The 27195-nt window shown below is 43.7% G+C and overlaps 1 protein-coding gene and 1 long non-coding RNA gene across 2 annotated transcripts in view; one reads left to right on the forward strand and one right to left on the reverse strand.

Moving 5' to 3' along the window:
- Positions 1–8565: 8565 nt before the first annotated feature.
- LOC123384100 lies at positions 8566–26755 on the reverse strand. The gene is made up of 2 exons (XR_006594712.1): positions 26100–26755; positions 8566–12525 (listed from the first exon to the last, which is right to left on the reverse strand). It is a non-coding gene; the product is annotated as an uncharacterized LOC123384100 (long non-coding RNA).
- The window catches only part of LCP1 (lymphocyte cytosolic protein 1), a 53440-nt gene continuing 48382 nt past the window's right edge, over positions 22138–27195 (forward strand). Inside the window, exons 1-2 of the mRNA XM_003980396.6 lie at positions 22138–22154; positions 23842–23954. The gene's annotated coding sequence lies outside the window, so the exon portion shown is untranslated. The remainder of the gene's footprint in view (positions 22155–23841; positions 23955–27195) is intronic.

Raw genomic sequence — 27195 nt, forward strand, 5'->3', positions numbered from 1 at the left:
CAACAAGACCTTCCCCACCCCCACCCCGGCTCCCCAGATGCTCCACCAGCAGTGGTGATCCAAGGGGGTGGCTGGGAACGGGAAGCGAGGCTACCCTGGGCCTCAGGCACCAGGGGAACCGGGGGCCGGGTTCAGCCTGCTCCGGCCCCAGGGCTGGAGAAACACGGTGACGGTTCAGCCACCCGCCTCGGGGAGAGCCCCTGGTGACTCACAGACAAGAGGCCAGAGAGCATCTGCTGTGTCCGAGAACCCAGGCCTGTCAGCACCACCGAGAGGCAGAGGATGGGAGGGGGTCCTCCACGCCTTCCTGCACACACTGCCCACCAGCAGGGAGGAGAAGGGTGGCCACGGGCATGGGGAGAAGAGTGGTCCCATTCCCCAGGAGTGCTTTGGGCAACCTGAGCTGTGGCCCTCCCAGGAGAGCACGAGGTCACCACGTCCATCTGACAGGCACCTTTCTTCCTGGTACCGCATAGCGCCTCTCTGAAGTCCAAGGGACAGACTTCTGATGGGGTCAGGGTGAAGCACAGGAAGTTGGCACCCGGGAGGGCGCACAGCCCTGATGAGAGGTAAGCTCAAGATCCTGTCTCCTGAGACCGTGAACGACTTTTATGGCAGTTGTGTGCCATTTGTTGTTAGACAGTGGGCACGTTTCCTGAGAGTGTGACCGTGAAGTTTACATAAGTTGTATCATTACTGAGTCACTTCAGGACAGCTCTAGCCGAAGTCTCCAAAGGAAGATCCAAGAGAGTTGTTGGGATTGCTGTGTGTGTTTTCAACCTAAAAAGTTTCTACAGCTAAACTTGGTGGGACTCAGGGACCGTGTTGTCTCAGGTGGTGAACTTCTGTGAAGCCTGTTTCCTCACCTTTAAGGCTCTTTACATATTCATGCCCTCTGGTTCTATTACCAGTTTCCATTCATGAACAATTATTGATCAATAACCGTTAGGCGTAGCGAAGTAATTATTGAATATCTTAACATTTCCCACATAGACCAATCTTGGAGTAAAAATGTCTATAAGTCTATTTGATTTTCAAGTACTAGACTTGTAACTAGGGGTAATTTGTTTGCTATTAAATAATATCCGTTAAGCTTGGTGGATGTTCACACTGAGTTTGGTATTTCCGTAACTTAACAAAAATGTGTGCACTTTATGAATTTTGATCAGCTCCTCCCTCAACTTTTGTATTTTTGTGTTATTTATTTTTTAACGTTTATTTGAGAGAGAGTGTGTGTGAGCAGGGGAGGGGTGTGTGGAGGACGGGAAGTGAGAGATGGAGAGAGAGAATCCCAAGCAGACTCTGTGCTGTCAGCACAGGGCTCCCAGTGGGGTCCAGTCTCCCAAACCCTGAGATCGATCATAACCTTAATCGACTCAGCCACCCAGGAGCCACTAATTGAGTGTTTTAATATCAAAGTAATTAATGCTTGTTGGGAAAAAATAATAGAAATGTACAGAAAGTAAATGTGTTCTGTCTTTTCCCCAAACCGTTATATTTATTATATAATACAATTAATACATAATCTATAAACAATATATACAATCTCATATTTACTAATTTATAATATATAATATTTAAGTAAAGAGATTACATTGCATTGCTTGGTGACTCAATTTTTTCATTAATTTTATCTTCGACATCGTATGGGACCAGATTTATAGACCCACTTCATTCTTCCCAGTCCAGCCTTTGATTTTACAGGTTCAGAACCTTGCTTTTTCAACCTGCCCAGGTATTGTTAAGAAATACTGATCTAGGGGTGATGAAACTAGCAACGTGTTTACTATAGGAAAATCAATTATACAAATAAACAAAAAAAAGAAAAATTTCCTGTAATCCTTTTCATATAGAGATAGTTATTGTTAATATTTTGCTATAATATATATAATTAAAAACATTGTATATACATATAAACATATATATGTATATATATATATATATATCTGTATTTTAATTTAAAAAGTTTCATTGTTATTTTATAACCTTGTTGTTTCTTTCAAAAATGGAAGAATTTTTTTCCATATGGCATAAACATTTAAAAGCTTTTTCACAAAATATTCCCTATTTGTCTTCTGGAGTCCTGATTTAAATCCCACCAGCTGTGTGCAAGTGTTTATTTTCCTTCATGGGAGCTAACTGGTCCTGGGAATTCGTCATTTTTTTAATCTTCATTATTCTTATAGGTAGAAAATAACATCTTATTTTAATTTGTATTTGATTATTAATGAGCTTGAACATCTTTTCCCTCTGTTTATTACTGAATATTATCTATTATGAAGGACTTATCCTAGTCTCTTGCCTGTTTTCACATCATGGTGTTTATCTTTACCCCCAGTGATTTTTAAGGGATCTCTGTGTATTATGGATACCTACTCAACCCAGTTGGTCTACCTCAGCCATTTAAGATGAGATGTAATGTGATGATCTATTGGGACCCTAAAGCCAAACAGACATGGTTCGATTGCTGGTCCCACCATTTCCTAGTTGTATGACTTTGGTCAAATTACTCAACGCTTTAAGCCTTAATATCTACATCTGTCGGGGCGCCTGGGTGGCGCAGTCGGTTAAGCGTCCGACTTCAGCCAGGTCACGATCTCGCGGTCTGTGAGTTCGAGCCCCGCGTCAGGCTCTGGGCTGATGGCTCGGAGCCTGGAGCCTGTTTCCGATTCTGTGTCTCCCTCTCTCTCTGCCCCTCGCCCGTTCATGCTCTGTCTCTCTCTGTCCCAAAAATAATAAACGTTGAAAAAAAAAAAATATCTACATCTGTCAAATTGGGACAGTAATGGCACCTGCCCCATAAAGAGCTGTGAAAATTAAATGAGAAGATCCTTGAAGTGCTTTAAATGGTGCCTGGAGTATTGAAAATGCTCATTAAATGTCAACTATTATTTTTCTCAGTGGCAATTCAGAACCTAAGCGTATAAAGGAAATGTCACACCATGACCATTATTATTATAATTGCATCTAACAGTGATTTTGTTGCTAATTTATCCTAAAATGGAACTTGTGCTCTTCTTCAAAAAAAAATATATATGTATAAATACAAATACATATGTATACATGTACATATGCATTTATATATCTATACTTACATGAGCAAAGTTATGAAGTACATATGTATTTACACATGTATATATGTGTACATATTTATATATTTTCTATGAACAGTCATAAAGTTATTTTATGAGGATGTGTAGTTTGTTTAGTTGGTTAGAAATCGATGCTAGGAATTTCAGTTTACATGGCCGCCAGTGCTGAGGTGGACGACCTCCTACCCAAATACAGAGAAACGTCAGATGAAATATGTAGGTGAGATGAACAGAAAGGGAAATCCTGGCGTTGGAAATAAAAAGAAGTCAGTGGCAGTGAACCAAGCTTGAGGTGAAGCTGTGACGATCCACCGAGGTATCCGATTAGGACATGGGCTTTTAGGGGCCAGGCGCTGGGATGATAGCACGTACATGGGGTATAGGCAAGAGCTCTCTGGTCAGCAGCAGGCAGAGAACTGAAACAAAATACCCTGCTTCCTGTCCCTGAAACGAGAAAACCCTGCCCTAGCCAGGAAAATGGGGGCAAGGGAGCTCTCCGGGACCTTTTTTTTACAAGAGCACTAATCTCTTTCATGAGGGTTCTACGCTCGTGACCCAATCACCTTCCAAAGCCTGGGGACTAGGTTTGTACATATGAGATCTGAGGGGAAATAGACATTTCAGTCTATGGCAGCAGGTGTCCTAGTTTGACAAGGGAAGAAGCTGGTTAGGGATGACTGCCAACGTACGTCTGAGAGGGACTTAGATGTCAGGATTTTGAAACAGTAGAGAGTCACTGAAAGATTTGGAGCTCGGCAAGTCTTTGGCAAAACGAGGTCCGCATTAAGAAATGAATCTCGAATTGATGCCAAGTTACTCCTTTAATTTCCAAGGGCTAGTGAGCAAAGAACCAGATCCAAATAAGTCATGAGTTTGTGCAAAGTGAAGGCCAAATGATGTCACTGAAGGCTGCAGTAGTTCAAAGCAAGCGAAGTAGAGAATTGATCTCCTGGAAGAACACAGTAGATGGTGTGGGCGGTGAGCACAGAATAACCTGTGCCCTGTGCCCATGGGGATCGGCACCCACTCACAGGGCAGAGGGTGACTTAATTCCAGGAAGTCACCACTCTCCTCATTAACAGATGTAATTCGATTTTGTTGTTATTGCTTTGAATTTAATTTTTAAGCCAATTTTGGATCCACAGCTAGGATCTAATCGCATTAACCGTTTATACCAAGTTTTATGCTTGCTCGTGTAATAGCAGTCGTTAAAGACAACTGCGGAAGTCGGGTCATTTTTCCAGACGTTTATTTCCAGATGCTAGAGACGTTCCGGTCTAGCTGACTGCCCTTATTTTAGAGTTACAGTTAAAATGTACAGTGAGAGGCACCTGGGTGGCTCAGTCGGTTAAGCATCCGACTCTTGATTTCGGCGCAGGTCGGGATCTCACGGTTGTTGCGATCGAGCCCTGCGTCGTGCTCCACACAGAGCGGGGAGCCTACTTCGGATTCTCTCTCTCTTTCTGCTCCTCCCCTGCTCTCACTCACTCGCTCTCTAAATAAGCATTTAAAGAAAGTAAGATGTAAAATGAAGCACAAAAGGTGACTAATAATAAGAGCAGCCATAATCGAAATTAAGTATGAAGACTGACGCTTCTTGTGCCCATGCATCTTCTCATGAATGCCTTGTAACCAAGCTGGGACGTGAGTGCTGTTTACTTTTCTTGTTTTGATGAAGAAACAGGCTTAGAGGAATTAAGAAGCGTATCCAAACTCACAAAGACCATACACGCAGGACCCGGGTTTGGAAGCCAAGCCTTGGTAAATTCCAGAACACGTGCTCTTAGCTACTTTGCTATACTGGCTTGAGCTGGCCACACAAGTTGACACTCAGGCGACTTTAGATTCCAGATCTCGGGATTTGTGTTCTACATTTTCCACCTCACCCCAGGCCTCCATGGCTTTGAATATAGATGGCTGAAACCGCAGAGTAGTTCAAGATCCCATCGTAAGAAAAATGTTTAATTAGGCACATCTACGCTATCAGAGCTTTGGAATATTAAAAACTCTGACTTTTCATGGAGTCTTTCAGAATGTTGTAATTAGTTATTTGATACATATTTGATTTTCCCTATCACCTGTAGCACACATCAGTTGTTCACGTTTTGGACCAGATATTGGCCCAATAAGTATCTGTTGGATAGACGAATAAAAATCTAGAACCCCTTTCTGCTTACAAATAACTTATATTTCAATAGGCTGCTTTCAAATGCAAATGTATGTTAAGTCCGTAGTGACAAAAATTGATTTAAGAAGTATTTTCCAGAAGTACCCGGAAGTCTTTCCACAAAAGCTGGGTATAAATTAATCAGTGTCACAAAACTTGAAAATCAGGGCTTTTTTTCTTCTTTGAAATCATACAATCCATCACACTTCCTCTTCTATAATTGATTATCTTGGTCTACATGGAAAATCTTTTGAAGCAGTTAACCTTTGTATTTGATGATATCGGCAACTGTTTTAGGTTAAACCTTAGCTAAGGTGCTCACTTGATAAACCACAGTATTAAATCAGTTCTCTACCTACTCAGTACCTGCCCCGGTGGAGATGAATAGGGTGGGAGAAAAACCATGCAGAATGCTTGTGTTGTGAATTCGCGATCACCTAATTATTAACTACAAAGAGAAAAAAACAAACTCTCCAGTGGAGGACCGTGGCAGACATCAGGGGCTCCGAGATATCATGCGCTAAACAGGACATGTCACTTATGTGGCATTTACTGCCAAAAATACATACCTGACTTAAATTGCGAGGAAACAGACAAGCCCAAACTGAGTGGCATTCTATGACTAGCTTTTTCCAAAGTGTCAAGGTGAGGACAGACAGACTGAAGAAGCGTCCCAGGTTACAGAAGACTAAGGAGACCCCACAACCGCATGAAAAATGGGATCATGGATTGGGTCCTACTCCAGGGAAAGAACAGTAGGACAATATGCTAAATTTGAAAAAGGTCTGTACTTTGGTTAATAGTGGCGGGTCGACGATAATGTCCCGATATTGCCAGCTGTACTGTGGTTATATGAGATGGGAACATTTAAGGAAGTTGGGTGACGGGCATATGGGAATTCTTTGAACTATTTTTGCACCTTTGTTGTAATTCTGGAATGATTTCGAAATGAAACGTTAAGTCATTAAGAGAAAACTATTTTTAAAGTGTCATCACTAGCCTTGAATGTTGCTCAGGCGGCTTACCAATATGCCCCTAAAGCATCCGCTTCCGAACGCCTAGTCAGCCCTTTTGTACCCTCCCCTTTCTGTACAACCCTTCCATAGCTCCTTCCCCAAACTCATTCATTGTGGAAGTAAAGGCAGTCAGAAAAATTTGTGCCGGCCCACTGCCCGGCGCCTGGGACTATCTGTTCTGCTTTCTCTCCTGTCTTTGTGGATGGGCTCTGGAAGGAGTCTAGCCCTTCACTTGTTTACTAGAGCTCATCCTTTCTTACCTATTCAAGAAATTTGCTCCAGCAGACCGTCCCTCTGTCTCTTGCATTATTCCCCTCCCCCTCTCTTTGATGGGTAATCCCTAGGATCATAGAAACTTACTGTTAACTTCTCCCATCTTAAAAAAAGACACTTGGGCCCACTTCCCCCCTTGAGCCAGCTTCCACCACCTTTCTTTTCTTCCTTTTACAGTAAAGCTTTTGAAGTTTGTGTATAGTTTCTGTCTCCAATTTCTTCTCTCCCATTCTTTTGGGAAAGTACTCCAATGGGACTTTGGCCCCTCCTCTCCACCAAACTCTTCTTGTGTGATTACTAATGGCCTCCGTATTTCTGTGCCCGGTGGTCAGTCCTCTATCCTTATCTTGTGTAACTAACAGCAGCCTTTCAGAGACTGATCCCACTCCCTAACTTGAGATTTATCTTTACCAGGCCTCCAGCTCATTACGGTGAACTGATTCATTTCCTGTCTCTCTGAGTGTTCCTTCTTAGTATACTTTGCTGGTCCCTCTTCATTTTTCCAACCTTTTGTGTTGGAGTGCCTCAAAGCTCAGAGCGTGGACCTCTTCTCTTCCTTATCTGTATTTGTTCTCTAGGTGATCTCGTCCGGTCTCAGAGCTTGAAATACCGTCTATATGCCAGTGACTTCAGTGTGGGCCCCTGGACCCTACAGCCCACTGCCTGAGCAGATCTCCTAACTGGGTCCCTCATATACGACTGGTCTAAAACTGAGCTTGTGCTGTTCTCCAGCCCCAAGCCGACTCTCCTCTAGTCTTTCCACATCAATGGAAACGTCCCAATGGCTCAGGCTAAAGGCCTCGAATTCATCCTCGACTCTTCACTTTCTTATATGCTGCACGGAATCTGTCAGGAACTTGTTTCAGCTCTAACGGCAAAATATACACAGGATCTGATGACTTCTTGCCATCTCCACTGCTAAGGGCTTAGTCCAAGCCAGCACCGTCTCTCCTGGATTACTGCAGCAGCCCCCGCTGGTCTTACTGTACCCGGCTTTCTCTCCCTTGGTTTAGTCAGGAGACTTCCTTCCCTACGATGGCTTCTTATGCCACTTCTTGTGAAAGCCAACACCCTGTGCAGTCAGGCCCCTCTGACCTCATCTGCGGCTACTCTACCCCTCCATCTATGCCTCATCACGTGGGCCTTGCAAACGGCAGATGCCCCTTTCCCTCAAGGCCTTTGCCCCTGCTGCTTCTGTCTGGAATCTTCTTCCTCCGGAATCTGCAGGGCTTACTCCACTTCTCCTTCTCGCTGTCAGCACCCATTTCCCTCACGTTTCAACTCAAAATTCTCTCCCCAGAAGGACACACACAACTATTCCCTTTCCCTGATTTTTTCTTCCTAAGATTTATCGCTAATATATCACATACTTTGTTCTATGTATGTAGACAGTTAGAATGTAGACTCCAGCAGGTCAGGAACTTTTGTGTGATTCATGCACGACTGTATCTCCAGTGCCTCTGATCGTACCTGGCTCATAGTAAGTGCTCAGTAAGTATTTGTTGCATGAATGGATGGATGCATGAAGTTGCACTGGAGCCTCAAATTTTGGTGAAATGGGCTTTGAACCCATGGAATGGTTCCATGCCCAGCAACAACTTTCAGAAGCAGTTTGCCACGGTATGTTAATTGCTCAGATTCGGAGCCTTCTTCGGACTGACCTCAGGCAGCCAGTATTTACACAACCGAAGATTTTCCCCTCATTCCAGCTGATGAGGATAACAACAATGAGGATAACAGGTCAAGCTCGTGTCAACATTTTGCGTGATTCGTTCTCATCTTTCAGTGTCATTTTTAACTGTCAAACCACTCACCCCATATGTACAGTGGTAGTCACTATGTTACCACCATTACTAAGTCTTTTGATTATAAATGGGTGCCTCTGCTGTCAGGTTATCTCAGTGTTCTTGAGTCTTTTGCCCTGGTTACACACGATAAGGTTAATGATGTTTGTAAATCTGCAAATGCCTTCCGTGTTCTCTACAAGCATAACGAACTCTCTGTTAGTGACTGCAAATTAGTGACAGGACATTTAATTTTTTTTTAACTCCTTGACAATATTTTAAAAATTAGATGATCTCACATAAAAATCTAGACTTCTGGTTTCTCCCGTGCGATCCAACTGGCATTCGTAGCGCTACTACCTTTGGGCAAGACGTACGTTTTCCAGTGCGTGTCAGTTTCTGCCACTTATACTCAGCCCGTGTCACCCAGTTTAACTACCTGCACGGTCCCTGTGGGTGTTTGACAGTGACTCATACCACAGGCAGGGAAATGACTTAGAGATGAAGACAACCCTGTGCGCCCAGCAGAGCCACCTGCTAGGGTTGGCCGAATTGGCCCACTTATTCTGAACCTTCGTCTTCTGTCCTGAACACTTAACAAAATGAAAAATCTATAAACTCAGTAGCTCCAGTAAATCTGCTCCCACCAGCAGTTTGGGAGAGTTCATGCTTCCTTCATTCAGGGGCTTTTTTAAAATTCTTAATTAAAAAAAAAAAATACATATTTTTTGTTCATCTTCCATTTACCCTTCATTTCTGCGGATTTAAAGAGGAAAGGACAGTGAGGAGGGAGATGAGATGACAGAGGCCCCTTCTTCCCATGTTCTCATTCCTCTGGCTGGAGTTTGTAAAAGACTAGGGGGCCTGTGAAGGCCAAAACCTTCACTGTGTAGACAGCAGACAGAGCCCGCTGGAGAGGGCCACTCGACTACTGAGGTTAAAATGTGTGACCACTCGGGCACGCATAACAGTCACGTCTAAAATAGTCCATCTGAAAGAAGACCTCCATCGGCTGGTTAGCAAACACTCAGCCTTCATCTGTAAGATGTTCGTAGCCAAAGGACAATGCGAAAAGCAAGTAGAACTCATTAAATGTCACTGAGGTCCAATCCTGTTTACTTTGGATTGGAAGCAAGAAGGAAGGATGCAAATTGTCAGGATTTCGGCTCTGCAGTCTATGGGAACAGAGAATGTGTCTATCTAATCCACCGCTGTATACTCAATGTCCCGCCAAAAGTAGGCTGACTGAGGAAAACGGTGAATGAACTTGGACATTGTGGTCACTGCAGGCAAAAAACAAGTTTTGAGATTTTCGTGTCACTTCCAGGGTCTCGCTGATGGAAGCAGATCTTACACATTGTTGGAAATGGAAATGGATCGTTAATCTTCTTGTTCGGTCTAAGAGACTTCATTTTGAGCCATTTCCTTTCCCTGAATAGGAAGCTTCTCAAAATGGACAGAATTTAAAGTGCAGTGCACATGCCTCTTCCTTTGTTGACACTTAACCTTTATTGGGACAGAAAAACAAAAATAAAATGTAGTCCTTTATTGTCTAATACAATCTAAAATAATCTGAAATCTAATATAATATTAGTATATTCCATTACATGCCAAAAATTGATCAAAATTTGGCCTTTCTTCTCTCTCCCTCTCTTGATGTTCGATGTCAGTCCTTGAACTTCTGCTGATTTGCTCCTACGTGCTTCCTCCCAGAGAGCTCACCTTGTTGCATGGTTTTGATGACCTCCATGCTGATGAGGCGCAAATCTGTGTCTTCCGCCTTGACCTAGCCCCCCAGCCTCAGTGACGTGGCTTCCATTTTGCACCAGTGGCCTCTCCTGAGCATTTTCAGTGTTGCTTTAATGTCAGTGTGATCCAATGGATTTCCTTCTTGCCTCCCTGAAATGTCACATATCTATCCAGGACACTATCACTCTCCCCTCAGTTCCTTAGCTGATTGACCTCAGTCATCCTTGACTCATTCATCTCATTTATCCTCTACACGTAGTCTCAGAGATAGTCTGTGTGCATCTTGCTTCTGTTGCTCACTGCCACGATCCCAGGCTGACAGTTCCTGCCTCATACCTTAGTATGAAGTAGTACCTAGTACCTAGGTACCTAGTACCTAGTGGCCGTGGCCTCCTACCCTTCTCCTTACTTCCATTTCTGTGGAATTCTGTGGAATTTCTGTGCCACCAGACTAATCTATTTCATTGTGTTTGTTACTCTCTACTGCGTATGTTTCCTCTGATCCTCTGTACCTTTGTTTGTTTTGTGTCTTCTACACAATAAATTCTTCATGAGACCCGTGAAGTAAATGCTTGTTTAATAAAGGAGTGATTGAAATAAGGAAGCTGTGTCATATGAACCGACTGAAGCTGCACTGACTATGTTTTGGCCGACTCTGCAAAGAATTAGCAGCTGATTCATATTCCTATTTAAGGAATGGAGAACTTGACCAGAAATATTTTCATTTTGCGGCTGCAGATACACAGCAAAAACAACAACTTTTCATCTGGGCCTCAGTGTCCTTACCTTCGGATGGAAATAGATGCCACTTACATCATGGGGTTGCTGGAAGTCTTAAAGGTGATGTGTTAAGGCCCTCAGCACAGGGCACTAGTAAATGCACAATAAATTCCAGTTGAATTTTAAAGAAAAGATTGAATGAATGAATGAATGAATGAATGAATGAATGAATGAATGAATCGGACTTGGCGTAATGAAATGTTTAGGTATTTTATGTAGACCACAAGTAACCAACTCAGATTCAGCTAAAATTTGGCACTAGCTAGGACCACTGTGTTAGCTGTGCTAGGAATAATCTCCTTTATTCTTCAGGGTAACCCTGTGACATAGGTGGGAGTGTCTCCAATTTACCTATAAGTTCAGCTGAGTAAAGGGGAAACTCCTTACCCAAGATCTGGTGCATATGCTGGAATCGGGAGTTATCTCTAAGATTTCTAATTTCAGGTCTTTTGCGTTTCCTGCACACCATGTTCCCCAAATATTTTTCTTAGTAGCTTTTTCATTTTTATTTTTAGCTTTGCATTGTTAAAAGGCTCATGACTTTGCATCTTAAGACTTGATGCACACACCCTTTTTCTTGTATTGTTTTCTATGTGCTTATTTTAAAATCTCGGTCCGTGTATTTGTATTCTTGGTGGTTGGAAGGATATCAAATACTGTCTCAGCAACAGCAGCATATGTGTTCACAAAAGTTGAGGAAATACTGTATTTCCAGCATGGGAAGCCGAAGGTAAGTGGCCTACATTCACTTCGGCCCGCATCTGTTTTAATGACTCTGTTAGTGCAAATGGGTTGTAAAATGCCAGTGAGTATCTATGGAGTTGTTATAAACTCAAGTTACACAAATTCTCTACCTTGGAAATGGTCAGAGCCTGCATCGTTTGCTAGATTTTACTTTTTAATACTTAAAAATATTGCAGGGCTAACATTTTATTGCACTTGACATTTTATGAAAATAAAATTCGCAGCTGTGAACAGCCCTCTTCCGTTTATACTCTACCTGGCAATAATAGCTATAATTAGCTTTTGTTGTACTGTTATCAGAAAGGGGTAGTAAAATTAGCACTAGCCAGATGTAAAATCAGTCTTTAAATGGCAGCTGCATATATATAAATTCTCCGGAAGGCCTCTCATGCTTTGTAAATTTTAGATATGTATGGAAAATTTATCCTTTTGTTCTGTAGTTTAACTTTTCAGTCCCACATTGTTTATGGAATCAATTTGCCTTCTCAGCTCATCCAATATTTATTGCATTTGTACTATGAGCAATGAATTGGATTAGGTGCTAGGTGAGGGTGCAATTCCTGTACTCCAGAAGCTGACGTTTCGGCCGGGTGAGGCACGTAACAGTCCCACACTGTACGTATGTGCCGGTCCCTCTGAAATGCCCTTCATCACTCTCTTTCTCCTGCTTCGCCTGGCCAGCTTCCATAGACTCTTGGGGGCCCAGCTCCACATCTTCTAAAATGCCTTCCTGCCCGCCGCGCCACCCCCATCATGTCACCGGTACCTTGGGCATCTGTCTCTCACCGTGTTGATCAAAGGGCGTTATAATTGTTGGGATAGTTAGTAACCTTCCACATTGTGAAATCCTTGAGCGTGTGAGAGAAGTCTTCTGGTGTTGTCTTCTAAGGGCCTGGCACGGAGGATGTTCCTCCTAAGAGCTTGATGAATGAATCAAGATGTTACAGACACATACGGACATGCAGATGGACACGGAGATTAATGGACAATACAGACACGGAGCTTAATGGACCAAGAAAGGTCGCGTGCAGTAAATGTCAAGGATGACTTACAGACAAGTACTGTAGGTGCTAGGAAGAGAACAAAAGGTAAATTGGTGGTCAAGGAGCAGGGACTGCTTTGTGGACCTGTGACGCGTGTCACACAGGGCCCTCTGCTCACAAGGGCTCCACCCTTGGCTTAATGTTCTGTCGTCCGCGTCTAAACATCCTTGATCATTTTTGAACATAGAGCCCCACGTTTTCGTTTTGTACCGGGGCCCACAAATGACGTAGCCAGTCTCGTTCTTGGGACCGGGAGAATGATTCAGATTTATAGAAATGGGGAGTGAAGGAGCAGGCAGGGAGAGCGCGCAGGAATCTGATAGGCGTACGAGAAATGTTCCAGTTTTGTCAGATGGCTAACAGACCTGCTCAGGAGCACCAGAGGGCTTATGCCGTCAGTACGAGGCCTGCAAGGTAGATCGAGGCAGCATTTAGACATTATCCTGCAAGTGGTGGGTGATCTCCGATGATTAATGAGCAGGAGAATGAGGGGAGGGAGGCGTCGCTTGATGAAGAGGAGTATGGTGGTGATGTGCAGGATGTATTAAGGGTCGGCGAGGTAGGAAGGAGTGAATCAGGAAGTTGACCCGAAGCCCAGGGCTATGGTAGTAAGGGTATATGGTAGAAGAGGCATAGAAAGCACAAAATTGGGAAAGACTATCAGGGAAGAATAAATGCCACTTTGGCCACAGGAAAAAGGAGGAGTCAAAAAGTACTCTGGACCGCCCGGGGTCAGTGATGCACTCCTGGCTGAACTAAGGACGGGGTGCCCGGGAGCTTCTTTGTCAGAGGAAGAAGGAGTTGAGCTTTAGAAATTTGCAATGACAGCGGGATTTCAAAATAGAATTGCTCGTTTTGCAATTATGTGTAAATAATCGTTCGTGGAGAAGATGCTTAACGCATCAAATGTCACTTAAAGACAGGACATGAACAGCGAACACATTAACGCTACGTAAAGTCCTTTAGATCAGTTTTAGGAGAGGGATGGGATGAGCAGCCCAGTAAAGACAGTGTGGGAGTTAAGAGATGGGGTCATCCTTGACTGCTTTTTTTCGTCTGTTCAGTCTCTTTCTTCCTCTGTATTCAGTCAGTTCCTTCTTGTCCTTTCTGTTTACCAAGCCACCAAGCGTCCCTTGCATCTGCCCACCTGTCTTTGTCCCACCACTGCGTGCCCTCGCCTTCCACCCACCTGAAGCCACAGGTCTCTGGAATGGTCTGATCTTTATCCTCTCCACGCCCACTCTTTCTCGTTGGAGGTGGGGAGGTTTTTCTAAGAGACAGTAGTAAGGGTATAAGGTGTCACTTCCTGTTAAGAATTGTGTCCTCCCCTAAAGATATTGAAGTCCTAACCACAAGTGCCTATGAATGTGACCTTATTTGGATATAGTGTATTTGTAGAAGATGACATCAAGATGAGGTCAGAAGGGTAGGTTTTAATCCGGGATGGCCGTCTCCTTATAAAAAGGGGAAATGTGCTACCGCAGAGATCTGGGGGATGCCTCTATCAGAAAGAATTGTCAGCAGACCACCAGAAACTGGAAGAGCCATGGGTAAACCACCCGATTTGTGGTACTTTGTTACAGCTGCCCTAGGAAACTAGTACAGACTTTAAAATAGTTCCCCATTCTTTTCAGAGTAAAGACCAAACTCCCTAACTCATCTTGAAAGACCCACCACGATCTGGTCTCTGCTGGATTCCGCAGCCTTTTCTCTTTCTTGGCACCCCACCCCCCTTCCGAAGCTACACCTTTGCACTCATCACAGCAGGAGTACTCAGCTCCCCCACGACGTTCCTTTGTGGCCAAAGTACATTTCTGCCTTTCCTTTCTATCTCCTTCTTCCAGTCAGCAGAGTCCTCTGCATTCGTTTTATTCAACAAATATTGTTGAAATGCCAGATAGAGTGTTTAGAAGCTAACAAAACATGCACAGCCCTTGGTTTCATGGGCTTTCCAGTCTAGTAGGAGAGCCCAAATGAGGTAATAGTCGATAAGAGATGTGAGCAGGATGTTGGAGGCCTTAGAATAGATGGATTGCAGAAAGTGCTTAAGCACACACAGCAGCTGGCCCCCAAGCCTGGAATGAGAGACACCAAGAAGCGACAACTCAAATCCCACCAGGGACTCAGCAAAGCTCAAAACTCTGAGGCACCACATACTTTTGAAGGTTGTTGTGCAAGATGGAGCTGGAAAGCACGAGGATTGGTAGACAGGTTATATGAGGAGCGGTAAGACCATCCTCACTCTGTCCTGACCTCCCCCCCCACCACCACATTGCTATTATATGTTAAAAAGGAGGATTCAGAGAAAAAGAAGGAGGCTTTGGCTATTAAAAAGAAGAAGGAGGGGCGCCTGGGTGGCGCAGTCGGCTAAGCGTCCGACTTCAGCCAGGTCACCATCTCGCGGTCCGTGAGTTCGAGCCCCGTGTCAGGCTCTGGGCTGATGGCTCAGAGCCTGGAGCCTGTTTCCGATTCTGTGTCTCCCTCTCTCTCTGTCCCTCCCCCGTTCATGCTCTGTCTCTCTCTGTCCCAAAATAAATTAAAAAAAAAAAAAAAAAGAAGAAGGAAAGGAAATGTTCAAGGGAAATCTTGAAGAAAAAGTTGACATACTTCCGTGACAGTAGAAATAGGCCAAATGACCAGGGCGCCTGGGTGGCTCAGTCGATTAAGCATCCAACTTTGGCTCAGGTCATGATCTCGCTGTTCATGAGTTCAAGCCCTGCACCAGGCTCTGTGCTGATGCTCAGAGCCTGGAGCCTGCTTAGGATTCTGTGTCTCCCCCTCTCTCTGTCCCTCCCCTGCTTGCACTCTCTCTCTCCTAACTAACTAACTAACTAACTAACTAACTAATCAAGCAAGCAAGCCAAGATACAGAAAACAGAAGGAAAAATAAAATTAGAAGGTCAAGCCAGGTAGCCCAACAATCAAATCCAATCCCAATGAAAGAGAACACAGAAAACAGAGGAAATGAGCGAGAAAGAGAGAGAACTCTCCAGAACTGAAATATTTGAATTTTCCAGATTAAGTGATCACAGAATCCCTAGCACACAGTGGATGAAAACATATCCACTGTAAGGCATATCATAAAATTTCAGAATGCCAGGCACAAAATAAAAATCCTAAGTATTTCCAGGAAGAAAAAAAAAATGACATGTAAGGGATCATACGTCAGGATGGTTTTAGACACTGAAACAATCCTTCCAGAATTTTGACAAAAATGATTTCCAGTGTGGACTTCCAAGAATGAGACTAGACTATACATATTTCCAGCTATAAAACATCTCAAGAGGGGTGCCTGGGTGGCTCAGTTGGTTGAGCGACCCACTTCAGCTCAGGTCATGATCTCGCAGTCTGTGAGTTCGAGCCCCGCGTGGGGCTCTGTGCTGACCGCTCAGAGCCTGGAGCCTGCTTTGAATTCTGGGTCTCCCTCTCTCTCTGCCCCTCCTCTGCTCAAGCTCGCGTTCTCTCTCTCTCTCTCTCTCTCTCTCTCTCTCTCTCTCTCTGTCAAAAATAAACGTTAAAAAAATTTTTTTAAAAAGAAAGTCTCGAGAAATTTATGTCCCATGCCATCTTAGGAATCTACTAGAGGATGTGCGTAGCAAAACAAGGAAGGAGATGGAGAAATGGAAGGTGCAGAGAAACAGGAGCTTCAACCCAGAGGGGGAAGAAGGGGAATCCCGGGATGATGGCAGAGGGAAGCTTCTGGATGGCAGCTGGGCAGCAGGACCAGAGAGGAGGACAAAGGACCCTCGGAAGAAGGGTGGAAACAAAAGGGAGATGTAAACGTTGTGCCCGACATAACTGAGCTGTGAATATTTATGCAGTCATTGTCAACACGGAATGTTGATTTCACTAAGAGGTGTTATGCCTGTGTTAGAGGATGGTGGGGGAGCTCGTGTCTACACACTGGGGGAAGTGAGAGGGTCAAATCTCCGTCTCCCATGTAAGATGTAAAACAAACAAACAAACAAACAAACCCAAAAACTGAACGTGGACATCCAGACCCAGCATGAACATAACATCTTAGAAATAGGGAGTAGCAAGTTCGAGCCCTGCATTGGGCTCTGCGCGGACACTGTGGAGCCTGCTTGGGATTTGCTCTCTCCCCCCTCTCTCTCTCTCTCTCCCTCTCAAAATAAGTAAACTTAAGATAAATTAAAAAAACACACAAAATTTAAAAGAAATAAGGAGTAGCAGAAGAAATAGACTGTTGAAAATCATTGTTTCTGGGGAATGGAAACTGGAGGTAAAGAAGGAGTGTGTCAGGAGACTGGTGTTTCTTCATAAGCCCAAAGGTAATGTTTGATTTCTTTTTTTAAAATTTTTATAGTATTTATTTATTTTTTTTCAACGTTTTTTATTTATTTTTGGGACAGAGAGAGACAGAGCATGAGCGGGGGAGGGGCAGAGAGAGAGGGAGACACAGAATCGGAAGCAGGCTCCAGGCTCTGAGCCATCAGCCCAGAGCCTGACGCGGGGCTCGAACTCACGGACCACGAGATCGTGACCTGGCTGAAGTCGGACGCTCAACCGACTGCGCCACCCAGGCGCCCCTCTTTTTTTAAAATTTTTAAAAAATGTTTTTATTTTTGAGAGAGAGAGAGAGAGAGAGCGGGTGAGGGGCAGAGAGAGAGAGTGAGACACACAATTTAAAGCAGGCTCCAGGCTCCAAGCTGTCAGCACAGAGCCCAGCGTGGGACTAGAACTCATGAACTTGAGATCGTGACCTGAGCGAAGTTGGACACTTAACCACCTGAGCCACCCAGGTGCCCCAGTGACTTCTAAAACCGTATGTGGTTGACCCTTGGGCAACACGGGTTTGAACTGCATGGCTCTACTTGTACGTGGATTTTTTAAAATACAGTACTATACTGTAGGTGTCTTTCCCCTTCCTCGTGATTTCCATAATAACATTTTCTTTTCTCTAGCTTACTTTACTGTAAGAATATAGTATACGATACATATAAGATACAAAATGTGTGTTAACTAGCAGTTCATGTTATTAGCAAGACTATTATTGGTCAACAGTAGGCTGTTAGTAATTAAGTTTTGGGGGAATCAAAAGTTTCACATGGATTTTCAGCCTTGTGGCGGGGGGGGGGGGGGGGGGCAGTGTTCCTAACCCCAATGGTGTTCAAGGGTCAACTATACTGATTAAATATTAAGGCAAACATATGTCCGTAAACAAAAACATGTACATAAATGTTCATAGCCACATTGTTCATGTATCCAAAAAGTGGAAACAACTCAAATGTCTATCGACTAATGAATGGATAAATAAAATATGGTATATCTGTACACTGGGATATTATTCATCTATAGAAAGGAGTAAGGTACTGGGGCACCGGGGTGGCTCAGTAGGTTAAGCATCTGACTGTATTTCAGTTCAGGTCACGATCTTACGATTTGTGAGTTTCTCTCTCTCTCAGTCTCTCAATATAAACAAACAAATAAACATTTTTTTAAAAGGAATGAAGTGCCGATACATGATACATCTTACAACAGATGAGCCTTGAGCACATGCTGCAAAGTAAAAGAAACTATTCATTAAAGACCATGTAGCCTATAATTCCATTTATATGAAATGTCCAGAAGCGAACCTACAGAGACAAAAAGTAAATTAGTGGTTGGGGGTTCGAGGGGTGGGGGTAAATAGGGAGTAACTGCTGGTAGGTACGTGTCAGGTTCCTTTTGGGGGTAATGAGAATGTTCCAGAATAATATAGGGTGATGGTTGGTTGCTCCGCTCTGTTAGTATACCAAAAACCACTGAATTTCAATTTTAGAAGGTGAATTTTAATTTCAGCCATAGCTCAATGAAGCCATTATTTAAAAATTGAAGAGGAAATGAGTTACCAGGGGCCAGAAAAGGAAGACAAAATTTTACCATATATCTTAGTGCATCTTTTTAAATTTTAAGCTGTGTGAATATATTATGAATCATGAAATTGAAATTTTTAAAACTTAAGTGAAGAATATTTAAAACATTACAAAAGAGAATATTAGAGCCAACACTCATGTATCCAATACTTTCTTTCTTTTTTTTTTTTTTTTTTTTTTTGCCACATCTGGACATTTTGCTACAGACATAGTTGAATTCTCCTGTCCACCCTCCTTGATCCCACTCCCTCCCTAACTTGCCGGAGGTAACTGTGTTCCTAAATTGGCATTTACCATTGCTTAGACATGTTTTTATTAGAAACACACACACATCCACAAATCACACTATCACAGCTGGGTAAAATGCGTATGAATATTAGTGGTATTCCGCAACGTTTGCTTTTCTTCCAAGTTTATATTCTTAAGATTTATTCTTGCTTAGGCGATCTAGTTCTAGTCCACTCATTATAACTGCCACATATTACATGGAACCCCGATTTATACATTCCCTCTGCTGCTTCCTTTATATTTTTGCTATCAAGCAAAGCGACAATAAGCTTTCACCCATACATTCCATTTCCTAACTGAGTGGTGGTACTGCTCCACGAGCCAGGCGTATGGCTGAGAAAAAATCCAATAAACATCCGCCCAAAGCTGAGCGTGGGTTTGGGAGGAGACAGTAAACTTAATGTTAACATATTGCCTGCTAGAAGGTGTTAACTCTGTAGAAAACAGAGCAGAGTAAGGATGATTGGAAATTCTGGTAGCATCAGAGTTGTGAATAGTTGCTTGGGGGGGGCGGGTGGACACTGCTAGTCACGTGTCTCCGTGACAACCCTACTTAGCGAACGACTCCCGCATCTCACCTGTTTACAACACACCTAGGTTTTTGGGTCAGCCGGGGTGGCGCTGCGTCAGAATGTGGGTCTGCTAGATTTGGCCCGTGTTGTGGGTTGGATTCAGGTTGGTCCCAAGCATCTCGTCACTCCCCGGAAACAAGGGTGTGTTTCCTTCATGGTAAATGTCAGGCATGAAGGAGACCATGTCAGATCATGGATGTATATTCAAGACCTCTGCTTGTGTCTTGTCTGTTAACTTTCCACTGCTCCGTTCCAAGCAAGTCAATGAAATAAGCCTGGCTAGGAGGGAAGCGTAGACTACCTGCTTTAGGGGGAGGTCCTGAAAGGTCTCACAGGAAAGATGGCAGTGCAGAATTCCATGGAAGTCACGAAGAATTGAAAACTATACTAGGGGCGCCTGGGTGGCTCAGTCGGTTAAGCGGCCGACTTTGGCTCGGGTCGTGATTGCATAGTTTGTGGGTTCAAGCCCGCATCGGGCTCTGTGCGGACAGACAGCTCAGAGCCTGGAGCCTGCCTCGGATTCTGTGTCTCCCTCTTTCTCGGCCCCTCCCCCACTCATGCTCTGTCTCTCAAAAATGAATAAATGTTAAAAAAAATTTTTTTTAAAAGAACACTATAGTAAAAAAGGGTTTTTTGAAGGAAAAAGAAACACAAAATAATTCTCAATTCATAGGGCTATTGTGAGGAAGAAATGAAACAATGTACGTGCAGAGTCTAGTCCGGAGACTGGTATAGATATTAAAAGACTAGTTAATACTTACATGTCACTTACCATGTGCCAGGCACTCTAATGTGTTCTCTATATCTCTCCATGTAACCCAACCCTCACACTATTCTCCTGCCCATTTTCTAAATGAGGAAACCGAGGCCAGTGAAATGAAGTCATCTGCCCCAGGTCACATGACTAGTACAACTGTAGAGCTGGGGGTTGACAACAGACAAGTCGCCCAGCATCTTTACTCTTAACCATGCTCTCTGCTCCCTCTGCACACCTCCCAGACCCCAAGTCTGGATTAGTGCTGTGTGTTCCCACAGGCATTGTGCTTTTCATCTCATGGTTCTGGGTACCACTCGCCTTTTCACTTGTCTGCGTCCTTAACTACAGTGGGCGTTCTGGAAAGGCAGGGATTGTGCCCATCTTGTTTCCTTTCATTCCCTACCCATCAAACATGGCCATGGAGTGATGCAACCGTCTTCTTCCCTTTGTACCGGCCCCACAGTGTGCGAAAGCAAGTGAAGGGAGCACAAGAGATTAAAGATGCCAGAAAAGTGTGCAGTCATTGATGGAGCAAGGTATTTAAGTCAGCAGAAGATAGAAGGTTAAGACTAAAATGAGGAAGTATGGACCTTGAGAAGATGGAAGGACACCTGTTCCTTTAAAGATGGAAAGAGATGGAAAAAGTGGATCTTGTAAGAGCAGAGGAGGCTAGATGAGGAAGCTCAGGCCGGATGACTTGAATCATCTCAGTAAATAAGGTGGGAGAGGATGCTGGAGGCTGGAGTGGGAGATCGAGGCAAGAGGAGAGAATTTGGAATAAATGCCTAACTTTTGGGGTCTGTGATCTGTTTTTTTTTTTTTTAATGTTCATTTTTGAAAGAGCGCACGAGCAGGGGAGGAGCAGAGAGAGAGGGGGACAGAGGATCTGAAGCAGGCTCCACACCCACAGCAGAGAGCCCGTTGTGGGGCGTGAACTCACGAATCACCAGATCATGACGTGAGCCGAAGTCAGACGCTCAACTGACTGAGCCACCCAGGCACCTCCCGTGATCTCTTTGATATTACAGTAAAGAATACGATGAACCCAGGAAAAAAAAGAACGTACACACAAAATTATGCATAATAATTTTCGAGGTCCAGGGACCCCAGGTTGGGAACTACCTGCTCTCAGCAAGCTAATGCAACCGAGCAAAAGTATTTCTGAGAAGGAATTTGAAGGCAGGCAGCTTGAATTCATAGCCTTCTAAGTCTGTGTTTCTGTGACTTCAGCAGCACACAATGGCAGCAGAATAGCGGCTGATGTGGAATTAGAGACTGAGGCTGCAGGTTTCTGAGCAGCCCAGGGCTGGGGGGGGGGGGGAGGGGGGAGGAGTAGGGGAGGGCAGTAAGGGTAGAGAGAAGGCAAAGCATGGGCCAGCCAAGAAGTGGCAGATGTGGCATTGTGGAGGGTGGCGGGTGGGACGGGTCCTCTCTGGGTGTGGGCCACCCGAAGCGCGTGGTCTGTAGAGAACAGAGAAATAGTAATAAAACTGAAAGTCCCGTTTTATGCATGTTGGCCGTGATGCCCCAGCAATTCTCAACACCGACAGTGATAAAATCCTGCCCTCTGAAGAAGCCTGGATGTCGCGTCTAAACGACTGCCTGTATCTGGGTAGACACGCCCCTGGGAGGCAGATAAAGAGATTACTCTGGAGGGAGTAGTCCAGGATGTGGGTGAGGCGCTGGTGGGCGGCCAAGGTGGAGCCCAAGTTGAGCTCCTGCTAGAGAAGACGCCTCCCTCGCCCCGCTGGTTAAGCGGCACAATTCAGTGGCTTTCATCTTCTAGAATCTAGATGCTGTCTGGAACCCTAAATCCTTCTTCTGACTGCCAGTCCTAACTGTATGTGTCTCACTGTCCTCACGCGTCCGCCCTGCCCCACATCTGCACCTGCCTCGGTGTTTCACAGCCCTTTCGCCCCTTCTCCTAACAGATGGCTCTTCCTTACAGATTCCTCAGGTCTCCGATGACCAGGCACCGGTAGACACAGGATGCTGCCCCTTTCCTCCTCCCAGGTAAACGAAAGGAGTCTCTCCTTCCCTTTCGGACATGTTCCTGCGGGGGTGTTTTTATTCCATTCGTCAGACCAACCTGGGACGTAGAGCCAGATTAGAGGGATCCACGTTTCACATGTTTTTCATCCTTAAACCATCAGGACACTATCTGGAGAATCCTGCTGCGGGGCTCAGAATGGTGATTATTCCCACCAGAGTAGGAACCGCCAGCTGCTTTGTAGCGTGACGGGTACTGTCACAGTGGTGCGTAGGTGTTTCCTTGGTGTCCCAGAGGAATTTAGTTGCTTCTTGAAATCCCTCTGCAATCTCTTACTTGGGAGTAATGATGGAACGGAGCAAACAGGGTCTGATTCGCCCTCCCAGTCTTCCTTGGAAGTCACTGGAGGGCTGGTAGTTCTCTGGAGGTTAGCCACTTCCCAAATGGACCGAATCTCCACCATCCCTTCCCATTACTCGGCCCACCCTCTTCTTCAAGATGGCCTCTGTGTGGCTCTGACCAAGAAGTTGCCCCATCACTGGCCAATGAAGTAGATAAACTAGAAACAGCTTGGTTTAACATTTGAGGTTGGAAGCAGGAACTTTCTAGAGGAGACCTCAAAGAAGCAAAAGGTGCATAAGAGCAGCTCCCCGACCGGAGTGCCCACTGGGGGGATTCCAGGCTCCTAGCAACTACAGAAGCATGTAGAATGATCAAGCATGGTCAACTCACTGTCAGACTAAAGCACCGCCGTATATCTTCATTCCTCAGTAGCTGACCGCTGGAGCCATACACAGTTTGGGGGAAATGTGGAGATTATACTTAGTTAACATTACTCAGGGCACTACACAACCTTCACAGCCTCTGTGAGGCCATGAGCACTCGAGCATGTACTTTTGACGATGGGAATTTGCCCTCAAGACAAGCATCCAGGGTTTGCACATAGAATAGAGCCTTTTTTTTTTTTTTAATTACTTGCTAACATTATAAACCGTGCATTCAGAAAATAAATCTGGTCAGTAAGAAGGAATTCAGCTACCTATTTAACTACAGCAGCTGCCTGTGTCATCCACTGGTGCTCTTTATAGGAAACGTCTAAATAATTGAAATCTTTAATTGGGTTAAAGAGATCCCTAGCACATAGATGTTCTATAAATAAAAGTGAGTAAATAATATAGTGGCCATTCTTTTCAGGCCCTTCCCCTTAAAGAGACCATTTTGTTTTGTTTGCTCCAATAAGATCGGTGTTCAGGGACACTTGAGAGAGGTTAGGTTTCGGCTGGGGCGGAGCTTTCCCAAAGAAATCCCTTTTAGTTTGTTTCAGGTGGATTTCCACCTTCTCCCTTGGCTACTTCACTAAAAACTAATCATTTGTTTGTCTTTGCTCTGAGTAGCCAGGCACCTGGGCTTTGCATTTGCAAGTGGGGTCAGAGCAAGTAGTAAAGGTAGCAGGCTGACCTTGCCTTGTTATCTGAAATCAGACAGGTTTAAGTAGCCCAGAGCTTAGGAGACAGAGAAGAAAGAAAGGGAAGGGAAGAGAAAAATGCTTATAAAAAGGAAGTGGTAAGACGTTTCTGAATTTCAGTGTGACCTGTTCTGTCAGGTGATTCTTGTGGGGGAGGAGACACGAGAAAAAAAAAAAAAGTTAGGTAAAATGTCCTTATAAAGACAAAATCTATTTCTTTCCTGCCTGATGATTTGTCACTCTAGTCACTTCCTGCCTTGTGACCGCGTACCCGGGTTTGACAAAGTTGTTCTGCAGATCAGAAAGAAGGGGGTTTCTGGTCACACGCCAGTACCACTGAGGACAGTTTTTCAACAAGGTAAAATTTCTTAATGTCTTTTTGTCATTTCTAAGTGCTCATGATGTTTTTCCTGCTTGGGCGGCTCTGTTTCTGTGGGTTGTGGGTTTTGCCTTCAGGGGACTGAGACCTGAGCACCTGTCACCCGAGCCCTCTGTGAACCATGTCACCGTTTAACTGCCCAGCCAAGCTGTAGCCACCCCATGTGGCTGTCCAGAGTCGGACCCCTCAGTTCTGTGGGGTGGCTTCTTCTCTAGTTATCCACAGTTAGCACCCCCAAAACCAGGATTCTTTTTTTCCCTTTTACTTTATTTTTATTTTTTTATGTTTGTTCATTTTTGAGAGCGAGAGAGAGAGAGACAGAGACAGAGCATGAGTGGGGGTGGGTGCAGAGAGAGAGGGAGACAGAATCTGAAGCAGGCTCCAGGCTCTGAGCTGTCAACACAGAGCCCGACACAGGGCTCGAACTCAAGAGCAGTGAGACCTTGACCTGAGCCGAATTTGGACGCCCAACGAAATGAGCCACCCAGGTGCCCCCTTTTTTTTCCCCCCCTTTCAAACCAAACCATGTTTTGATTTATTTCTCTAGCTTTATCTCGGGGACGCTATTTACTGTGATTTGATCTACTTTAAAATGTTTTCAGGAAAGTGGGTATTGATCATTTAGATTGTGCTGCTCATTGGCCTGGTGGGAGTAGTTTAATTTTAGCTCCCCTGCTTCTGTTTTTCTAAAAAGTTTCTTTACAGCATTTGAGTGGATGTATTAACGTCTTGAGTCATATGTTGCTGAGTGTGTTACTGGTTATTTGAGTGATTTTGGTGCCAGTGGTTTTAATGGGTATGTCTGATAACCACAAGGAAGCGGAGGCGCCTTTTCTTCATTTACTCTCTAAAAATAAAAGCAATTTGCGTGGCTTAATTGTACTGTTTTTGCACAATTGTTTGAACTATTGCTTAGGCTGATGACCAAACAAATGGCCGTTAAATTCTGGATGAAAGGCTTCTGTCTACATCAGAAATCCTGATAAAGTCGACATGGAATATTTACTCCAGAAGCTCTGTTGAAACGTAGACTTTAAATCTTGTAGCGTCGGCATTCATTTAATTATCGTTATCCAACAGTATTAACAACCATTGACAGATGATAAGCATAAAAGCCATTCAGACTGGCAATGGCTTAATTTATCAGGGTACTTATCAAAACCCAATTTTTCTTATTCAAGGATAGCAACTCATTTTTTCAAGTTAGTTCCCCAGGGCAACTTAAAAAAAAAAAAAAACCTATCAGTCAACAACGCTGGTTTATTCGCCGTGTCTTAGTTTTGAATTTACATAAATTTATCATAATTGGTTTCTATTAAATAAAACATTTCAAAGAACCATCTGCACAGGCAAATTTGAATGGAATTAGCCATTTACCTATAAATGTGAATTTCTGAAAGTTGCAAAATGTGGGCATCAATGTGTTTTACACATCTCTCGTGAGTGGTTTTAAACTAGCAAAAATGTGGAATTGGGGGAGGAGGACCTGAGCCCCAGAAAAGAACAAATTAAAAAAAATGCTCTATCTTCTTTCCAGTAAAAATATTAATGAGAACAAAATAAATTAGAGTGTGAAGGTATGTCAGTCTTTTCCTTACTTTGGAAGGAAATGAAATGGAATGTGAAAAAGTTAATTCAAAGTAGAGAAAAAAGTCTCTTGATTTAAATCAAGTTTAGACTGTTAAAGTGTCAACCTGATACTCTATAAAATATCCATTTCTCTTCTGTCTAGCTCACCCCCAGTAGCATCAGGGAAGAATCTTCTGGGTCCTACCCATTGATCAAGCACTGTTATGGTGGGACATTTCATTACCTATCTGAAGGATGCTTTTCTTGGTCACATTTAAAATTTTATTTCCTTTAACTTACAAAGCATGCCTTGAAACAATCAGTAATTTGGGAAACAATTTCAGTATTTTAATACCATTTATAAACCTTCTTCTGGTCCCTGTGAAGAAGGGAGGCCAACAAGTAAAGTCCCATTCAAATATGACCTACTTAGAGAGGACAAGACAAGTAATAACAATATTATTATATTATAATATTTATACCTACTTACAACATGTAGCCACTCCTTATGCATTATCTCACATAATGCCTTTAGACATGAGGCGGGGGGCTTACCGTGGAAGCAACTGGCTCACTGTCACTGGGCTACTGGAGGGGTCGAGGGATGTTAGACAGTCATGATTTCCAGCTCCATGTTGCTTCTCTATAAGCATCTGTCTCTTCTAGGTCCCTTCTTCCACACCAGCATATTTTTTTCCCAGATGTAGATCATTAGAAGCTTTTATTTCTGAAGCTGACTGAGGAGACCTTGGTGCTCATAATTTTAAAGGAAAGAGAAGAGAAAAAAATTTGCAATAAACCCAGAAGCTTTTTTTGTCTTTATAAGTAAGAGATATCGTTGTGGGTTTCAGGTAATGAGTGCAGAATCCTCTTTTAGAGAATGAAGAAGTATCCTCTCTTAATTAATGTATAATTTTACCAAAGAATTGTACGCCTTCACAAACTTGCCTCAACCACTTCCCCAACCTTATTTCTTGTCACTTCCTTCTGCTCTGGCTGCCCTCCATCCTCTCACCCCCCCTCATTTGCCCATGTTCTGGGTGCACAAGACCACAAGCTGCCAGAAAGTTCCATGCTTTCACTTCTTTTTGCTCCAACTGTTGCTCTGATTGCTTTCTTATTTATAAAACTTACAGTCAGTTTTCAAGACTCACTTCAAGAAACGAGTCCTTTTGGAAGTCTTCCCTATGGAACCCTTCGGCCATCTTCCTTGCCCCACGAACAGTTTCTTCTGTGTGTGTGTCTGTTTAACGTTTTGATCTTAGAATAAGTATAGCAGTAACCATAATTGCTTAAGTTTCAATTCCTTGTTTGACAGCCTGAGCTCCTTCTTAGCTCTCCTAGCACGTGGTCAGCACTAATGATATTTATTGAATTGGAAATTTGTCACACGTATTTTCTCTCAGCTACTTAGAGATGCATGGAAGTCTTTTCTTTGATTTCACTTATGAACTTATTATTTACTGAGTTCCTCACAGTGATGGCTGTGAAAGGAGATATAGTAATCATACGGTATTTTGCATTCTACCATGCTTCCTCTTTGCCAAAGCACCATTCTTCATTTTAGCCTCAAAGCACTGAATGGACATTGAGTGCAAGGTATTTAGGAAATTTCCCAATGACCATCACAAACAGACAAAATTACAATCTT

This window comes from Felis catus, chromosome A1 (assembly GCF_018350175.1).
Source record: "Felis catus isolate Fca126 chromosome A1, F.catus_Fca126_mat1.0, whole genome shotgun sequence".
NCBI classification, from domain to species: Eukaryota; Metazoa; Chordata; class Mammalia; order Carnivora; family Felidae; genus Felis; species Felis catus.